General features: G+C 33.9%; 1 pseudogene; it reads right to left on the reverse strand.

The window, feature by feature from the left end:
• The window catches only part of LOC149528689 (protein CHUP1, chloroplastic-like), a 137,575-nt pseudogene extending 117,598 nt beyond the window's left edge, over positions 1-19,977 (reverse strand).
• Between the last annotated feature and the right edge of the window lie 1,091 nt (positions 19,978-21,068).

Here is a 21,068-nt window from a genome sequence, read left to right on the forward strand (position 1 = left end):
GCAATTAATTAGGTGTTGTCACAATAAATTAGGGTTCCATTGTCTTTTCTTTCATTAAAATCTATCAAGATCCTTCTTGACCACATAGCCTGACATGTTGTTGCATTTGCTACTATGTATTCAGCCTCTATCATAGATTTGGCAACAATAGGTTGCATCTTGGATTCCCATGAAATTGCACTTGATCCCATATGAAACATGTATCAAGAAGTACTCTATCATCTAAACTTTCAGCCCAATCACTATCCATGTAAGAAACCAACTTGAAATCATTTACTATAGTATACAAAATCCTAAATCCCTTTGTACCATTCACATACCTTAGAATCCTCTTTCCCACTTGCTAGTGGAAATCCTTTGGTGTTTCCATAAATCTAGAAATCAAATTTATTGCATGCATTATGTATGGCCGAGTTGCAGTCAAATACATCAAACTTCAAACCACAGTCTTGTATAGTTTTGGATTCACACTTTTGCTACAATCTTCCTTGCTCAACATAAGACCTACTATTGTTGGTGTTGGGACTGCCTTATTGTTTTGTATTTTGAATCTCTCCAAAATCTGTGTTGCGTATTATTCTTAGGAGATCAAGATACCATTATGCATTTATTTTTACTTCTATGCCTGGAAAGTACTTCAAGAGACCTAGATCTATCATTTCAAATTCATTTTTCATAGCCTCCTTGAACTCACCGATTAGGAAATTGCACTTAGTCTTGTAAACCCATTTCAGTCAAATTCCTTGTTTCTTGGAAGGAAAAGTAGTTAACACCCATCTCGCATTCTTTTCAATAGCATCTGTTTCCTCATCCATGGAAATACACCATTTCCCCTCATTCAAAACTTCCTCAAAATAAGTTGGATCACTATGAGAAAATAATGCAAAATTTACACTCTCATCATAATCTTCATCATACCTTTCTTCTTGGTAAATTTCCCTTAGACTTTTGGTCTTTCTTAGCAATAGGGAGGTGATAATGGGATCTAAATTTTTAGTATTGCTACTGCTTCTATTATGAATACTAGCCCAGGGCTATCTTGAAGTGGTTGGAGCTATTGCTCAACATGCGAAGGGTTTCTTGCCTTTTTGCCTTTTTCTATAATCCATATTTGCTACTCTATCTTCTTGTTGATCACTAATGTCATCCTTTTCCTCTTCAATAGTAGGAATTTTACTTGAAGTTCTTGAGGATTCATCTATTGAGCCATCTCATGATTGATTTTCAAGAAACTCCACATCTCTTGAAATGATGATCTTCTTATTAATTTGATCATACAATCTATAAGCCTTTGATTCTGAGTTGCACCCTATGAAGATGCACTTTGCACCTTTTTCATCCAACATTTTCCTTTGTTCCTTAGGCACATGTGCATATGCTACACATTTGAACACTCTCAAGTGCTCAAATATCCATTTTTCCTTTAACCAAGCCTCAAGATGTACCTTGTCACGAATTGATTTTGTAGGACACCTATTCATCAAATATACTGCTATTGCTACAACTTCTCCCCAATATTTAGTTGGAATTCCTTTTTCTTTCATCATGCTTCTTGCCATTTCAACAATGGTCCTATTCTTTCCTTGATCCACTCCATTTTGCTATAGAGTATAACTGGTTGTAAGTTCTTTCTTGATGCCATTCTACCCACAAAAATTTACAAACATATTGGGGGTATACTCTGCTCCTCTATCTGATCTAAGGACTTTTATATAGTGTCCACATTCTTTTTCAGCTAGGGCTTTAAATTTAACAAATTTATCAAATGCTTCAGATTTATTCTTCAAAAAATACACCCATATCCTATAACTGAAATCATTTATGAATGTCATCAAATAAGTACTCCCCCCAATAGAAGTAGTTTGCATAGGGTCTACCAAATCAGAATGCACCAATTCTAATGGTCCCCTAGCCTTTCTAGAATTTGCAGAATTAAAGGGAAGCCTATGTTTCTTACATAATATGCAAGCCTCACACTTGTCATATGAATCTACAATGCTTGGCAAACCATTTACCATCTTTTCCTGGACAAAAAATTTAAACCAAAAAAGCCAAGATGTCCATAATTGAGATTGCGAAGCTTGGAGGGGTCTTCAATCATGCTCTTAAGAGCTGATTACTGATGCACTAGTATACATGCATGCTTGGGAGGTGTTGCACTGACTTGAGAAGAGAAAAATGTCTCTATCCATAATGGGAACATTAAGTTCTTTGTCATTTGGTCTGCTGCAAGTAATCTATTACTCCCATCCTTCTCATAAATCACACACTTGTCATTTTCCATCAGCACTTTATATCCATTTTGAATGATTTGTCCAACACTCATTAAGTTGTTCTTCATATCAATTCCCTAAAGGAGATTTTTGGTTCCTCAACTCATAGTATAGGCATGCATTAACCCATCTCAAATAAACTAATTCCACAAGTTGACTAAATCAATTATTTTGTGGTCCTATTTTCTTTGACAGATCTTTATTCTCATGCCTAAATAAATTTACCTCCTCTCTTTTCTTCTCAATAACCTATGTCTATAGTTTAAGAAAAAAATCAATACCTTTTGTTTGAACCAAAGAACCACATTAGACACATTGAGAACAATCTAAACATAAAGTTGTAAATTGGAAAAACCTGATGACTCATATAGAACTTAGATATACCTAGAGAAATATAGATGGAAAAATGTACTTCAGTAATTTAAGAAAGGGAAGTTAGTTTTACTTTTGCATAGTCTAGTTTCACTATCAACCCCCGCTTTTCTTGTTGCAACTCTTTTTTGGCCCTTCTTAATTTAACTACTTCCACTTCTAGTTCTTTCAACTACTATAATATTTTCTCGAATTCAAAATTCTTTTCAAAAGCATCTTTCTCCTTATCTTTAAGAATCATGATTCTGTTTTGAAGCATATGAAGTTTCTAATTTGACTCTTTATCATTCATTTCTATCTCTTTTTGTAGATCCTTGATGATTGATCTAGCACATCTAAGCTCTTTGTTAACTAAAGAGGCTTCTACTAATTCCTTTTCAAGTTTCTTCTTCTGGGCTTCCAAAACATTTTATTTTTATATGAAGAATTTCAATCTCAACTCCATTAAGCTTTAGCTACCTCTGAAATTGAACAATTGTAATACTTGAGCAATTCATTTTCATAACTTTCTTCCGTTAGGCCCTTAATATTTCAATTTTTGCACTCCTATTTGTCATTGCCTCTTCATCCATATGTCTATCATGCTTAGGTATTACATCAGAATCTATCTGCATAGATTGTTTATCCTTATCACCATATTGTACAATTTTAGAAGACTTGCCTTGGGGTGGAAACTAAAACTCCTCCAATACAAGATCACTAAATTTTGGCAGGAGAATCTATTTATCATTAGACAAGTTCTTATTTCTCAATGATGGACTATGGTAGTCATCTCTTTTAACCTCCTCCTAATGCAAATCCAACCAAAGAATAATGTGATTATTTGTTTGTTTAAGGGATTTAAACTTAAACTTCTACTCCTTCATATTCATCAGGGCAACATATAGGTTACCCTGCTTCAATAATCATATTCCAATTTGTGTCTCTTCTAGATGGCTTAATAAGGACTAGCTAATATGCTAAATAGGCATTTGTGAATCATCTTGTGCTAACAACAAGACTTTTCTATTTACTTTATGTATGGTATTTGTACCTAATTACATTCAAACATCAAGAAAAGTTAGGAAGTACATTAGACATTTGCAATTCTTATTGTCTAATCATACGATGTGTATAAAAATCAAACAAGATGAGAATTCACTAATTGTTAAAATCATTATGTGACAAGTTGAAGGAAGAGGTAGCAATAAAAGGAAAAGCATTAAGTTACTTCTTCCTTCTGAGTTGAGTTAATACATAAATTGAAACAAACAAGCTGATAGAAAGGCCTACCATCACGTTATACCTAACCTACGTAACCATCCAGGAAAAGACCAACAAAGGGCCTGGTTCTTCATTCCAGAAATAGATCTGACAATTGGGTGGGAATAATAGCCTATCAAAATAGTGGGGATCAATTCAGTTCTTGACAAAAAAAGAAAAATCACGCCAGCCATTTTCTATTTTCTCACTCACTCGCAAATTTAAGCAATCCATCCAAAACAATGTAACCTCTTTCATTCTTCAAAGCAAGGAAATCCAAAATCTCCTTAAAGAAATGACTTTGAAAACTACAAAATAAAGAAAACAAGAGTTAAAAACACAAGGAAATAAGCTTAGAAAAGTTGACATGGAATTTATTAGCAACAAGTTTAATTAAAAATGAAGAAAAGAAAAAAATTATAACCAGGATTTACTTTAATGTTAATTCTGATAAAAATTGAGATAATGAAAACATATATATTTATTCCCCAAAGAGATGATTGGTCCATAGTCATTTAATTTCTGTAATGACAACATATCAACAAAGACATGTAAAATTAAGTCTTTCATTAAATTTTTTCACAATACTCGATCAATCTACATGTAGCTCTCCAAGCAAAAAAAAATTCCAACAATCTTTATGCAACAATTAATAACTTCTGCAAGTCCAATATTTAATGGGAAATTTAATGGAAAAACACCTCAAATTTGAGAAAATTCAACTATGATAATCAAAACTCGTTGGAATTAATCATTTCATCTCAAATTAGGTGGCCAAGGCTATGAAAAAGAGAATCACAAACCTAAAAAGTTTGCTCAGCACATGAAGGTGTTGAGTGATAGTATTGCTTAGCACCAACAGATATCGAGTGACAAGTGTTGGGTGTTAAGTTATCTCGACACAAGAGAAAGCCAAGTGAACTAGGCAAACAAGGGAAAATCAGCAAAAGTATATGCTGAGTGAGCTAGGTAGCCACTACAAAGTGGTGCTCAATAGAAGAGGATGCCGAGTGAGCTTGGTAATAACTACAGAAAGAACTTAGTGAGAGTAACAAAGAGAGGACTTGGTAAAGACCAAATTGAGTGGGCTGTAAACCAAACTTACAACTTAGTTTTTTCCACCATTAAAATGAGAGATCCGAAGTGCAAAGCTTTCAACAATGAACTTCTCAAATGGAGTAAATAAAGGAAGAAAAATAGATTCTAGTATGCCTGCTTACTTGCTTGCTTTTTATTTAAATATGATAAAACTATTACAAAATTTGGGAGCATTCGGCTTCAATCAAAAAACCCTAAAATAACCCTAAAATATTCATATTGATAAAATTTAAAACATTAACTTGTAGCTCTAATGGCTGCATAAAATAATGCTTGGACCAATCACTACTTCACAGGATAAATCCAATAAACAATGAACTTACATAATGACAAGAGGAAACACGTGCATCTATAGACATGAGAACAAACTTCCTTCTATCTTATGAACAACTAGATTTTTTGATCAATTTCCTTCTTTTCTCTATATTCTTTTACTTCTCTACTCTACAACTCTTTAGTTGGCTGAATGAATTTGATTCATTCCTTTTAACTCTCTTCAAAAAAAAATTTCCCCCTCTTTTCAAAATTTGAAACTCACCTACCGAGCAATAATATTTTTGATGTGGTTAGAATGGTAGGTCGGCATTTGGCTCTAGGGGAAAATGACTATCTACATTTAATATTTTAACACTCCCCCTTTGGCTCGAGCCAAACAAATAAGGATCACTCCTAATCATAATCAACTACAGCAACACTCTCTCTTAGGTGTACAAAAGTTCCAATGCCTAAAAGTTTTGTGAAAATTTACATTAGCTATTGCTCAAACTTACAAAATTCTATTTTGATATTCCCATTCTCCACTGACTCTCTGATGAAGCGATATCTGATCTCTATATGCTTGCTTCTCGCATGGAAGACTAGATTCTTGGATAATGCAATTGATGAGATGTTGTCACAATAAAATTTTGTTCCATCCTCTTGCCTTTCATTCAAATATATCAAGATCCTTCTTAACCAAATAGCTTGACATGCTGCTACATTTTCTGCTATGTATTCAACATATCTGATCTCTATATGCTTGCTTCTCCCATGGAAGACTAGATTCTTGGATAATGCAATTGATGAGATGTTATCAAAATAAAATTTTGTTCCATCCTCTTGCCTTTCATTCAAATCTATCAAGATCCTTCTTAACCAAATAGCTTGACATGCTACTACATATTCTGCTTTAGATTGAGAAACAATAGGTTGCTTCTTGGATGCTCATGAAATTGTACCCAATCTCATATGAAACATGTATCCAAAGTGCTCTTTCCTATCATCTAAACCTCTAGCCCAATCACTATCTATGTAACCAACAAAATTGAAATCTTTTACTACAGTATACAAAATCCCAAATCCTTTTGTACCATTCACATACCTTAGGATCCTCTTTCTACTTGCCAATGGGAATCCTTTGGTTTTTCCATAAATCTAGAAATCAAACTTATTGCATGCATTATGTCTAGCTAAGTTGTAGTCAAATACATCAAACTTCCAAACATAATCTTGTATAGTGTTGGATTCAGACTTTTGCTACAATATACCTTGCTCAACATCAAACCTACAGTTGTTGGTGTTGGCACTACTGTACTGTTTTATATTTTGAATCTCTCCAAAATCTGCCTTGCATATTTTTCTTAAGAGATGAAAATGCAATTATGCATTTCTTTTACTTCTATGCCTAGAAAGTACTTCGAGAGACCTAGGTCTATCATTTCAAATTTATTTTTCATAGCCTCTTCGAACTCACAAATTAGGAAATTATCATTTCTAGTGAAGATTAAATCATCTACATACAAGATGAAAATAAAAATATTACCATTTATTGCATTGATGTAAAGTGTGGGCTCACCATCACTTTTTCTAAAGCCATTGCTCATCAAATATGAGTCAATCATGTTGTACCATACTTTTGGAGCTTGATTTAGCCCATAAAGAGCTCTTTTCAATCTATAAACTTTGTGTTCTTCACCTACAACTTCATACCTAGGTGGCTACTCCACATATACTTCTTCCTTCAATACACCATTTAGGAAGCCAAACTTTACATCCATTTGATATACCTTCCATTTGTGCTTGGCTACAATTGCTATAAAAGTATGCATGGTTTCCATTCTTGCAACTTGGGCATATGTCTCATCATAATCTTTTCCATAGTGCTACTTTTACCCCTTGACGACTAAACATGTGTTGTGCCTATCTATTTTTCCTTCACCATTGCACTTGGTCTTGTAAACCCATTTCACTCCAATTCCTTGTTTCTTGGGAGGCAAGTAGTTAACTGCCATATCTCATTCCTTTCAATAGCATCTATTTCATCATCCATGGCATTGCACCATTTCCCCTCATCCATAGATTCCTCAAAATAAGTTGGATCACTATGAAAACATAATGCAAAATTTACACTCTCATCATAATCTTCATCATACCTTTCTTCTTGGTAAATCTCCCTTAGAATTTTGGTCTTTCTTGGCAATAAGGAGGCAAGAGTGGGATCTAAATTTTTTGTACTACTCCTGCTACTATTTTGAATACTAGCCTAAGGCTATCTTGAAGTGCTTGGAGCTATTGCTCAGCATCTTAAGGGTTGCTTGCCTTTTTGCCTTTGTCTAAAATCCATATTTTCTAGTCCATCTTCTTGTTGATCACCAATGTCATCTTCTTCCTCTTCAATAGTAGGCACTTTACTTGAAGTGCTTGAGGCTTCATCTACCAAGCCATCCCATGATTTTCAAGAAACTCCACATCTCTTGAAATGATGATCTTCTTGTTAATTGGATCATATAATCTATAACCCTTTGATTCTGAGTTGTACCATATGAAGATGCACTTCACACCTTTGTCATCCAAGTTTTTCCTTTGTTCCTTAGGCACATGTGCATATGCTAAACATTTGAACACTCTCAAGTGATCAACTATCCATCTATTATTTAACCAAGCCTCAAGAGGTATCTTGCCACGAACTAATTTTGTAGGAGACCTGTTGATCAAATATATTGTCATTGCTACAGCTTCTCCCCAATATTCAACTGGAAGTCCTTTTTCTTTCATCAAGCTTCTTGTCATTTCAACAATGGTCCTATTCTTTCTCTCAGCCATGTCATTTTTCTATGGAGTATAACTGGTTGTAAGTTCTCTCTTAATGCTATTCTACTTGCAAAAATTTACAAACATATTGGAGGTATACTACCCTCCTCTATCTTATCTAAGGACTTTTACATAGTGTCCACATTCTTTTTCAGCCAAGGCTTTAAATTTAACAAATTTATCAAATGATTTAGATGTATTCTTCAAAAAATAAACCCATGTCCTATGACTGAAATCATCTATGAATGTCATAAAATAAGTACTCCACCCAATAGAAGTAGTTTGCATAGGACCTACCAAATAAAAATGCACCGATTCTAATGGTGCCCTAGCTCTTATAGAATTTATAGAATTAAAGGGAAGCCTATGTTTCTTACCCAATGTGAAAGCCTCACATTTGTCATATGAATCTACAATGCTTGGAAAACCATGTAACATTCTTTTCTTGGACAACAAATTTAAACAAGCAAAGCCAAGACATCCATACTTGAGATGCCAAAGCTTGGAGGGGTCTTCAATCACACTCGTAAGAGCTGATTGCTAATGTACTACTATACATGCATGCTTTGGAGGTGCAACACTGATTTGAAAAGAGAAACACGTCTCTACCCTCAATGGGAACATGTGGTTCTTTGTCATTTGGACTACTGTAAGTAATCTATTACTCCCATCCTTCTCATGAATGACACACTTGTCATTTTTTATCAGCACTTTATATCCATTTTGAATGAGTTGTCCAACACTCATTATGTTGAGCTTCATATTAGGGGAAAAGTACACATTTTGTATCTCCTCCTTCTCACCTTGCTTGGTGCAGACCATAATAGATCCTTTGCCCACTATGGAAATTGTTCCATTATTTCTCATCTTAATTTCAGTTTTAAAAGTCTTATCAATGAAAGAAAATAAACTTTCATTACCATTCATGTGGTTGCTACAACCAATGTCTAGGTACCACAAGTCAGGGCTTCCTTCTTCACTAATGTTACACATAATGAAGGTTATAGGATTATTTTCATTTTCCATATTCACATCAGCCACGTTAGCATTTTTCTTTGACTGATCACCTTGTTTCTTCTAGTATTCACTTGCATAATGCCCATACTTATGACAGTAGTAGCATTCAACATTACTCTTATTGGAGTTGTAATTTTTCTTACCTCCTCTAGATTTATTTTGAGAGGTGCTTTCTCTTCCTGAGATTTCTACACTAGCATTCCTTTGACCATTCCTTCCATGATCTCTACTTCTTGAGCCTCTACTAGAACCATTTCTACCTCTCTCCCTGCCTCTTGAATTCTCTTGAGCCTTGAAAGACTGCTCTTGGGAAGTTGTAGTTGATCTTCTTATCTTGTCCTCATGAGTTTGAAGAGTTCCCATCAACTCCTCCATGGTCAATGTGGTGAGGTCCTTTGCTTCCTCTATGGTCATAATAAGTTTTTCATATTTCTGAGGCAAACTCCTCAATATCTTCTCCACAATCCTCTACTCATCATAGTTTTCTCCATTTTATTTTAGATGGTTTATCAGAAACTCCCATAAATCATTTGCAACCATTATGGTTTTCATCTTCTTTTCCCATGTATCATAATTTTTTCAATTAAAGGATGGTTGTTGCTGCCATATCTTTCCTATATCTCTTGCCATGTCAAATATCCCAAAAAAACAAATGCCCTAACTCACTATGGATGTTGGGCCTCAAATCTTTGATACCATGTGAAAAATAAAATAACAAACCTAAAAATTTTGCTCAGCATATGAAGGTGCCAAGTGACAATTTTGCTAGGCACCAATGGATGCTAAGTGACAGGCATTGTGTACCAAGTTAGCTTGGCAAAAGAGGAATTCGAGTGAACTCACAAAACAAGGGCAACTCAGCACAAGTCTATGTTGAGTGAGCTCGAAAAAAAGTAATGTCAAGTGAGCTCAGTAGCCACTACAAAGTGGTGTTTGATAGAAGAGAATGTCGAGTGAGCTTGGTAATAACTGTAGATAGAACTCGTTGAGAGTAACAAAGAGAGAACTTGGTAAAGACCAAACTGAGTGGGTTGTAAACCAAACTTACAACTTATATTTTTCCACCATTAAATCTAGAGAGCTGAAGTGTGGAGCTTTCAACAGTGAACTTCTCAAATGCAATATATAAAGGACGAACAATTGATTCTAGTATGACTTCTTACTAGCTTGTTTTCTATTCAAATATGATAAAACTATTGCAAAATCAGGGAGCATTTAGCTTCAACCAAAAAACTATAAAATAATAATAAAATATTAAGATTGATAAAACTTAAAACTTTAACTTGCAGCTTTAATGGCTACATACAACAATTCTTGGAGCAATAACTACTTCATAAGACAAATCCAATAAACAAAAAACTTATGGAATGACAAGAGGAAACATGTGCATCTATAGAAATGAGAACACACTTCTTTCTATCTTCTGAATGACTAGATCTGCTGATCAATTTCCGTCTTTGCTCTATATTATTGCACTCCTTTTCTTTGTAACTCTTCAATTGACTGAATGAATATGATTAATTCCTTTTGTCTCTCTTAAAAAAATATTTTCCTCCTCTTTTCAAAATTTAAAAATCACCTATTGAGCATTAATATTTCTGACATGGTTAGTGTGGTAGGTGGGCATTTTTCTTCAAGGGAAAATGACTATCTACATTTAATATTTTGATGGGACACGATTTGTAGTGTTCTCAATGTCAAAAACTTTTTCTCAGCCATTAGAAAAAGAAAAAATAGAAAAATGTTTTTGGGCAATCTGTAAATGATATGCCATCAATGTCAATTCGATAATTTCTCAAACATAAATCTCATTGCGAAAGAAATTGAAGAACTCAAGAATTATTCCATTAACCTACAAAATGGTGGTCAAAAGACAACATCTTTCTTTCAAAATGTATGTCCTCTTCCCCCATGTTTCCAAATCCATAATCACCATGTTCCATCCAACACAAATCCTCCATGTAATTCCCCATACTTTCAACTTAATGTCCAAACCCATCATCTCAATCCCCTACCTATATCACAACCTCTACACAATCCTAATCCTCCAAATTTTCCATCATCTACACCCCATTTTTCTCAAATACAAAAATCAAATGATCCAATCACCCAAAGTTATACACCCAATGCCATGTCAAGAACTTGTTCCAAAGTACGCCATTATGGATTCATCCTCTCCTCTAGATCCAAGAAATTCCCCATCAAATAAATCCCTTATCCCTCAAAATACATGTATCCCTCATAATCCATTTCATTATCCCTTTCCTTATCAAGATCAAGTGATTCCCTCTATAGCACCCATTTATGATTCCATTCCATCTCAAGAGCTAGCATCCATAGATCCTCCACTTCATGAAGACATTCCTTCCACTCCATCCACGTCAAGATCAAGTCACTCCATCTCATGGTTCCATTCCCTCCACTTCATTATATGATTCTATTCCATTATATGATTATATTCTGCTACATGATCTAATCATTTTTTCCATCCCAATACATGATCCTTTTACAAATCAAGATCAAAGTACCCTTTTATTTTCATTTCATGACCCTATCATCCCTCATAATCCCTTTTGTGATCCTAATCCTCCACGAGATCTTGTCGCACCTATCCAATACACTCATGAACCCCATATACATGAACTTGTATCTTGTATTGAAAATGTTAGAGTAATTAGATATTTCCCAATTAACTTTAGTTGCCTAAGCTAAACTTTATGCATCTAATAATTAATTTCTTTTATTAATTATTTTGATGCAACCTAGGTTAGACCTTTTTAGGGTTTCGATCTCCTTGATAAGCACGATCTCTCATTGCAAACATTAACTTGAGATAATTCTTTATAGCAATCCTTTTTTTCTTATCAAGAATGTCTTGTCTATGGATTTGGCAATTCTTGCCTCCATAGCCTTTTGCATCTCTCTTCAGTGATAGGTGTTTGCATGCAGGTGATTCTTTAGAGCTGTGGGCTTGATCTTTTATCAACCTCAACATGGTATCAGAGCTCTAGATGTTCATGCCCCTATTTTATTCATGAGATATTTGGCATCAAATCTGACAACTATTTTTAGTACTAAGCTTTTAGCATTTTTTTATATTGGATCTAGTGGGGTCACTATTTTTTGAGGCACTTTGAGTAAAAAGAGACATAACCATTGAGCTCATAGCACTTGAAAACCTCCATTTCCATATAAAATATGTCTAGCTTGCACGTTGTTGAAATCTGAGGCAAAAAAAATTTGCACCCAGGTCATTTTGACTTGGGCACGCAAATAAGGGTAGTAAGTTTATTTTATCAAATAAATTTTTTTTGATTAAAAGCTCACTGGAGGCATTATTTTTAATGCACCTACACCTATCCTATTTTTGACTGGATCTACAGTTTATGTGCAACCATCTAATCATAGTGTTTGCCGCTTTGGTGGTTTTATCAATGGTTTTAACACCACTGTTAGAGATTTGAGTTTTTGGGCCCCACTTGGAGCTCTTTTTATATCAATTTCTTTCAACTCAGTACTAGTAGTGATCTTTGGGCAGTTTCTTCTTTGGGTGGCATTCCTTTTCGAAGGTAGTTACAACTTTGGTGATTGGAGTGGATCTCGTTAGGAGCCCCGACACGTGGCTCAAGTACCAGTGGTTTTGTGGTATTGTCATTTTGACAATTCCACATCTTTTGACATTGATAGGTTTAAAAATTTGGAGTAGATGTTTCTTAGGCACCCACACCCCACATACTCCCTATCAATGCTTGATTTGGTGCCTCATTGTGATTTTGGAGGATGTAGCTTAGAGATCGATGTTTTGATGCCTAATTTGGTGTAATTCTTGGTGAGATTTTGGCATATTTTTTATGTGGGTGGAATTTTTTGACTCCACCTTCCTCCCTAGAATTTTTTCTTCGGCGATCATGCCTTTTTTGGGGGCCATGGTGTTTGGCATTTTACTTTGGATATAACACCCTTTTTGTGTGATTGGACCTCTTATTTGGTTTCCATATCTTCTTCTACGATATGTATTGGAAGGCATTGGAAACCAATCACATTCTTTGTCACCACTACTAATATTTGGCCTTTCTCCTTTCTATGTGACTTGTGATTGCTTTGGTCCACATGGCATGATTACTTTCCACTATTTTAGTGGTGCTTTTCTGTCTTTGTGCCGACGTGGACATCCTCCTCAAATTTTGAGGCATAGATTTTGGAGTGTGAATTTCTTTTTTCAACATCTTCTTGCCTTTTCTAGTGGCATGATTTCCTTTGGTCACTATTAGCATTGAAAACCTCTCATGTTTGGTTGTGACCAGCTCCCATGGATGACTCATCATAATTTTTTCTTTTGGTAGTTTGCATTTATGCAGTAGGCTCCTCCATGTGCATTGACCGGTCCTCCCAACTTCAACTTGCACATGTGATTGGGGGATCCCTTGGTGAGGGATGGATGGTAAAAGATTCTTCTATTATTGCAATTTTTGATGCAGCAACTGGTGTCTGGTGTGACCATTGACTAGGTGGAGCTTCTTCTTTTTTGGGACAATGCATTTCGAAGCTTGTTTTTGAGCCGTATGGCTCTGTCTACTTCTTAGGCCATGAGCCTTTGTTTTTCATTGGCACATAGGTATTGGATGATGTTTTTTTGTGAAGCACTCTACCTTGGACCTATGGCATAGTTTTAATGCCATGTCCCCTCTTGGGTCTATGTAATCATCATCAATGTATGGTGGAGTTCGATTCCTATGCAAAGGATTTCTAGCATTAACCATGGTTTGTGAGTTGGGTGGCGGATTTCTTTCACTACATGGGGTTTTTATTCCTTGGATATTTATTCGTTCCACACATGTTTTTTAAACACATGACTTATTGTCTTGGCCACTATTTTTTAATCTAGCACCGAATCTTTGTTTTCTAGCTCTTATTTTGTACGATTGGACTTTTTCTCCAACAAGGGTCATTTTATGGCATTTTTTACCTCGACGACCATTTGACCATCAAATTTGGGCTCATCCTTTGCTAATGTTAGCACCATGTCAGCGATGTATCACTACTTCCTATCATGTCCTCGGCCTCTGTGTAGACCTATTGGACATACAAACTCCATTTTTTGCAAATTATATATCACCAAAAAGCTAGTTCTAAGCTTGTCATAGTGGTACAGGTAGTTTTTAGTTTTGATATTGTTTTGATGGCTTTTTCTGCTGTCAAAGTTAGGGGTACAATTTTGCACTCTGGAAGGCATATCTTGACCATCTAATCTCCAATTTGAGGCTTGTTTATATCATTAGAAAGTTGTTTTTGTGATCTTTCTAGTGATGCTAGTTGTTGTTCTAGATTCTACTCCATGCACATTCTATTCAATCTTTTGCATTTTTGCATTATGGTGGATATCCTAGTTATTTTAGGTTTGGGGAACAATTTTTTTGCTTCAAATGATTCATCATAACTTGTATTATCTTTTATATTAGTTGTATGCCTTTTCTAAACTTTGTAGACATCATTTTAGGCATTCTTGCAAATGCACTAAGATAAACTATGATACTACATCTGTATTTTTCATTTCAATTGTTTGCCTTGTTTTTCCTTCTGATTCAAGTAGTGCCATCTTAGGACACTCATATAGATTATTTTATTCTTGGGATTAATTATGTCTTGTGCCCTATTGTACATGCACTACTCATTATAAAGTGCCATGGGGGGTTGATGTTTGTGTTTTTTTGCCACCTTCCTTTGTCTAGTGAGTGTCCCTTCTGTGACATTAGCCTCATGATGTGTTTGAGATTGATCACTTCAATACACACATATGTACTCTTTTTCTCATCTTGATCATGGTTCCTTGACTTGAAGTTATTTTGGCCCACTTTCCCAGTTGTCTATCACATCATCCTTGTCTACATTAGGGGGATTTCTTTTGTTGTTTCTCATGCTTCCTTGGTTTGATGATCAGCTCTTCAAGCTTTGGTATTTGATGCCATCTGTATGTTTAAGTTTAGTTGTTTTTCTTTGTGTGCATCTTGATTTGATACATATTACAATCTTCTCTACCTAGTTAGATTCTATTTTAGTGGAGGTTCTTTAGATCAATAGCTACTTTTGACAAATTTTTGCAGCTTCTACATGCTTTAGTGGTGTTCTACACGATCATCTTTGTTCCTATCTTCTAGGACATCCATAGTTTGGAGGCTTCTTTAGTCCTTCGCTAGTTTTTTTCAGCATGTTTTCCATCTCTTTTTGCAATAGAGTTTTTCCCATGTGGTTTTCTCTATTTCTCTTTACAAAGATTTAGTTGTACTTGGGTACCTCATCAAACTTTTTTTTTCGAGACCCATTTCTACTTTGAGCAGTAGATTCTATGTTTTTAGCTCTTCCTTAAGCTAATATTAAGTGGGGGGGTGTTAGATTAATTAGATATTTCCTAATTAACTCTAGTTTCTCAAGCTAAAATTTAGGCATCTAATAATTCATTTCTTTTATTAATTATTTTGATGCAACCTAGGTTAGACCTTTTTAGGCTTTCAATCTCCTTGATAAGGATGATCTCTCATTGTAAAAATTAACTTGAGATAATTGTTTATAGCAATCTTTTTTTAACTCATCAAGAATGTCTCATCTATGGATCTGGTCATTCTAGCCTCCATAGTTTTTTGCCTCTCTCTTCAGTGATAGGTGTTTGCATGCAAGTGATTCTTAGGAGCTGTGGGGTTGATCTTTCATCAAATTCAACAAAAAATAATAAGTATCATATTGAATAAATAATGTCTCAAGATCAAGGTAAACTTTAAGACCAGATATCGAGTACCAGATAGTCTAACCATGATGACCAAGTTGAATGAGCTAAAGAATTTGTCTCCAAGAACATAAGGGCGAGAATATTGTAGGAGTGCTTTACCACCCTATCACGAAGTTTTTAAGCTTCCCCAGAATCTTTCTTGACATGAAAGATCCCTAGACTACCAACGAGATAGTCTAAACAAGTAAAACTTAGAGAAGTAATGGAATTGTTTCATTAAAATAAAAGCATGGTCTAAACACCATTCGCTAACAACATTGATAATAACATTAGTGTATGAAAGAACTAACATTCCTTAATCAATATGTACAAATCTATTTTTTGTCACATTTGTATTTCCACTATGCACTAACAACATATATGCATCGTTTGAAAAAAAATGTAACACGTAATGCATTCATTTTAATCTATAGTCAATTGCCTAACTAATATATAGATCCTAGGAACTCTTAAAAGAAAGTTATTGCTTTTTCCCATTATAAAGTTCAAGTTTCATGTACAAAATTCAAAAAACATTCTCTAAATTAGTGTATACAAAATGGACAGTACAAAATTCGTTTAATAGCATCCATTGCACAAGTACAATTAGGAGGTTCAAGTTCACAATATGGACAATTTGATTGTATTTCAAATATTTATGACATATTTTTTGAGATAAGTGATGCTTGAATTGATAGTTCTAGCATAAGTTTCACACCATGCAAGGAATATTTTAACCATAGACAATGAAGATTTAGAATGAAACACAATATAAATGTTGCAAATTTAACTATTATTGAAACAAAGCATATAAAATGCATTAATTAATGCAAAAATAATAAAATAGAAAAAATCAATAAATTTGAGAGGCTACAACCTCTATAAAAACTTCCTATTGTAATTAGTTTAGAACAAACTACAACAATGTAATTGATTTGTAATTCTAATGGACTAAAATAACATGTTTAGATAATTTTGTAGTGTTCTCTTTTTGTTCTTTGTTTTCATTTTTTCTTCCCCTATTTTGCATTTCGTATTAGAGAAGTACAATATAGGAATAGTGGAGAATTTTAAAATATTTGGAATATCAAAGTTCAATTACCAATTTCCATAGTTTTTTTTATTGTAAATTCCAACTAAGAGATAAAGAGGAACCCGAAATAGCAACATTAAAGTTAAATTAGATTACAAGACAATGTTGATAGAGGTGTTTAGCATGTGAGAAATCATTGAAATTTTTTCATTCCATTTGAATAAATGAACTAATTTTGTTGACTCTCAAGCACGATTCTTATTTTTAGCTTTTTATTTTTAAATCAATAAATTATTAAAAAAATTAAATGAAAGTTTATGTTTAGTTAGTTAATTTAATATATAGTATAAGTATAAATATCTACTGTCTAAATATTTTTTTGTCTTCCTTTAGACATGAAGGGAATTGATTTCATATACTGTACTACTCATTATTGTAGATTTTTTAAAAGTAGGACTGTATCAATACAATATCCTCTCTAAAATTCTTCCCATCCTAATAATTTAGCACTACTCCTATGTTAACAGAGTGTCCAAATGCAATAATACTTCAACATGCATAGAGTGGATTACATAATTAGCTATTACTCTAAAAAGAAAAGAAATGATTTGTTTTAATCCACCATCATTCCACTACCATCAATTGATAAATGTCAATATGAAGACAAGTTTGCATGCCAATCTCCTACTATAAAGACTGCCCCTGCAAGACCAATGCCACATCAGCAATCTCCACAACAAGCAGAAAAATTCAATGAGAGTCAAGGTCTTTTGAATATTGACCAATCAATTTTAGTTGATTAACTATCATTAACTTTTAAAAAATGATACATATTCATATTTGCTCAAAATTATAGAAAACATAACTTTGTTATCAGATTACCAATACCAGATATTGAGTACCAGATAGGCTAACCATGATGACCAAGTTGAATGAGCTCCAAAACCTGTCTCCAAGAACATAAGGGTGAGAATATTGTAGGAGTGCTTTACCACCCTACCACGAAGCTGTTAAGCTTCCCTGGAATCTTTCTTGACATAAAAGATACCTAGCCTACCAATGAGATAGTCTAAACAAGTAAAACTTAGAGAAGTAATGGAATTGTGTCATTAAAATAAAATCATGGCCTAAACACCATTCACTAACAACATGGATAATAACATTAGTGTATGAAAGAATTAACATTCCTTAATCAATATGTACAAATCTATTTTTTGTCACATTTGTATTTCCACTATGCACTACCAGCATATATGCATCCTTTCAAAAAAAATGTAACACTTAATGCATTCATTTTTATCTATCCCATTAAGTACAATGTTAGTTCTAAGAGGTCATTAAAATGTAAATAACATGGAGATGTTATCAAAATTCCTCATGCTTCTCATAATATTCTTGAGTAATAAATAACACAGATTCATATCGTTCCTTCCTAACTTATCTATCAGAAGCATACTTTAAATTCCTAAATCATTATGAGCTTTCATCCATTTGAGCTACAAAAATCTCAATGAAATAATCTTAGAATTTATAACAATTCCTAGTGAGCTACAATAATCTCAATGAAATGAGACAAGGTTCACAAGTTTTAGATGCCATAAGTAACATATATGAATTTAAAAGCTTGTTTCCAGACAAAATCCTGAGATCTCACTATTTCACTAACTCAAGATATAGTTATTGTCTACAGATGTATTTGGTAATAAATAGCATTCATGCAATAATTTCATGTAAAATTGTTTCATTTGATAAAATATTGAATATTGAGCATGATTCCTTCCATCAATATATAGATAATTATGTCCCTATAAAATGCAACAATCATTATCCATAGAATATCTCAATTTCATTTAAGATTTAAAAGGTTATACAAGGGTGTATCTTGATTTCACATAAAAGATATTTAAGCAATATCTCAACTCATTACACACCACTCCATAAGGTAGTAATAAGGTTGTAAATTTCTCCATTCATTTTCAAGGTAAGCGGGAATAGTAACACCCACTCATAATCTAATGACTTTATTTTAAATACATCACTCCTATGTTCCACAACTTGAGCTTCATTTCTGTATTGATGACCAGTTCTTTATCACTATCTTATTTAGCATTACTCATTAACAGGAACTTTCTTCAATTTAGAGTTTTATACATGCCATTCTAATTGGTAATTTACATGTGACAACAACTACATAGTCTGCTCAAGCAGGCAGTCACAAACATGGATAAATGCTTGATACATAAGCCTATTTGTTTCCAGATTTTAAAGAAAAGGAAGAAAAGAAATTCACTTGACTCTATTAACCTAACTGAAACTATAACCACAATTCCACAAATTAGATCATATGGGTGTGCCTAAAACCAAAGCCTGAATTACATCATCTAATTCTTCAAATGCAGGTAAAAAAAAACGTTTAAAAATCCCAATCAAACTTAAGATTCAAGGAAAAGATCGTTATCACAAAAAAAAAAAGACGGCAGATGCATAAAAATATGTATTGGAGAATGAAAAAAGCATTGCTTGTAAGTCCTCCAAGCTTTCAGCCGTCCAAATTTGGGCATTAAAAGTAAAACGCTATATAGTAAACTAGCAAAGTAATACTCGCTCAACTACCAGCAAATACAATACAAACACCTCAGTCACAATCTAACGGTCTACTCTCTACTTGCAAATGCATTCCATTGGAACCACCAGGGCAAAAGAATATAGATTGAATAATAAAATGTTCGACATTGAGCAGCATAAAAACATTCTTAAAACAATGAGACAGATAAAATATCAAATAAATAACGGTGTTAATAGGAGGTTACCGCCTTAAGCTGAACAGATCTAAAGCTCAAATACTCGCATTCTTTTTGTATTTAATGTTGGTTTTTGATGCCAAGAAGACCTCCTCCCTGCTGCTGCTGCTGTTGCCGCCGTTCTTCTTCCAGTCCAACCCCTTTTTCCCAAATGAACTGAGCATAAAGTGAAATAACTTCTCCATCTGCTGGACCGGCCAATATGCCCCTTTCATAGATTTCCTCTGCTTTGCCAAAGTCCCTTTTCACCTCATGTAAAAATTTAGCATCGTTCCTAAGCAGCAGGATATTAGCACGGTTTTCCCCCAACATCTTTTCAGAACCGACATCTGTAACCTTGCAGCGACATGATTATGGCTATCTGATGTGGGTAAGTGTCGATTGAAAATGTGAGGAGGATTTTGTAGGCATACGAGAGGAGGGAAGAGTTTGCAGGGCAGAATTTTGATGTCTGTGGCTCTTTTTCTGGTGAAAGCAGAGGAATTTTGATATCTATGGCTAATTTTTTGTTAAGGGCAGCATTCTGTGTAATGCAGCACAATTTAGGGTAAAGGGCAGATGAATTTGGGGAGCGGCATCTTGCATTCAAGACAATGATTTTTCAGTAGATGTCGCGGAAAGAAGATTCCGAGCCGTTTTCATGCAATTCTCCATAACTGAAAAAATAACTGACCTAACTGATTTGATGCATATATCCCAAACAACTCCCTAATTTTCTTTCCTAATTAATAATTTTCCATTAATGAATTTTCTAACGAAATGACCAATCAAAATCCACATGGCATGATGTTTTCCATTTTTTTTGGTTTGTGAACAAACAGGTTGTGAGACCTACATACAACTCGAAGGCTCAACAAAATTAGTGCAAGTCCACTCACCCTTAATTGTACACACATAAGTTATAGAATGCTGAGAGGTGACATTCTTGATGATATACTTGATGATATACTCAATGATGAGGATGCATATTTATATAAGGTGGAGATAGATGCAAGCATAGTTATGGTAACTACCTGATATTAATATCCTATACACTGTAATAACAAACTTATATAGTAACATATTCTTATTGTGCTATTTTTGGTTCTTTGACTTAGTGTTATTTTTAAACAAAAGTATTAGGACTTTATATATATATATATATATATATATATATATATATATATATATATATATATATATATATATATATATATATATATATATATATATAGTAATAAGGTTCTTAACTCACATTTCCATAATTTACAAAAATTAAATCTAATCTATAGTCACTTGCCTAACCAATATATAGCTCCTAGAAACTCTTAAAATAAAATTATTGCTTTTTCTCCTTATAAAGTTCAGGTTTCATGTACAAAATTTTAAAAAAAAATCAAAATTAGTGTATACAAAATGGAGAA

The sequence above is a fragment of the Cupressus sempervirens genome, chromosome 11 (genome assembly GCF_028749045.1).
Source record: "Cupressus sempervirens isolate cs-2001-9-10 chromosome 11, ASM2874904v1, whole genome shotgun sequence".
Taxonomy (NCBI): Eukaryota; Viridiplantae; Streptophyta; class Pinopsida; order Cupressales; family Cupressaceae; genus Cupressus; species Cupressus sempervirens.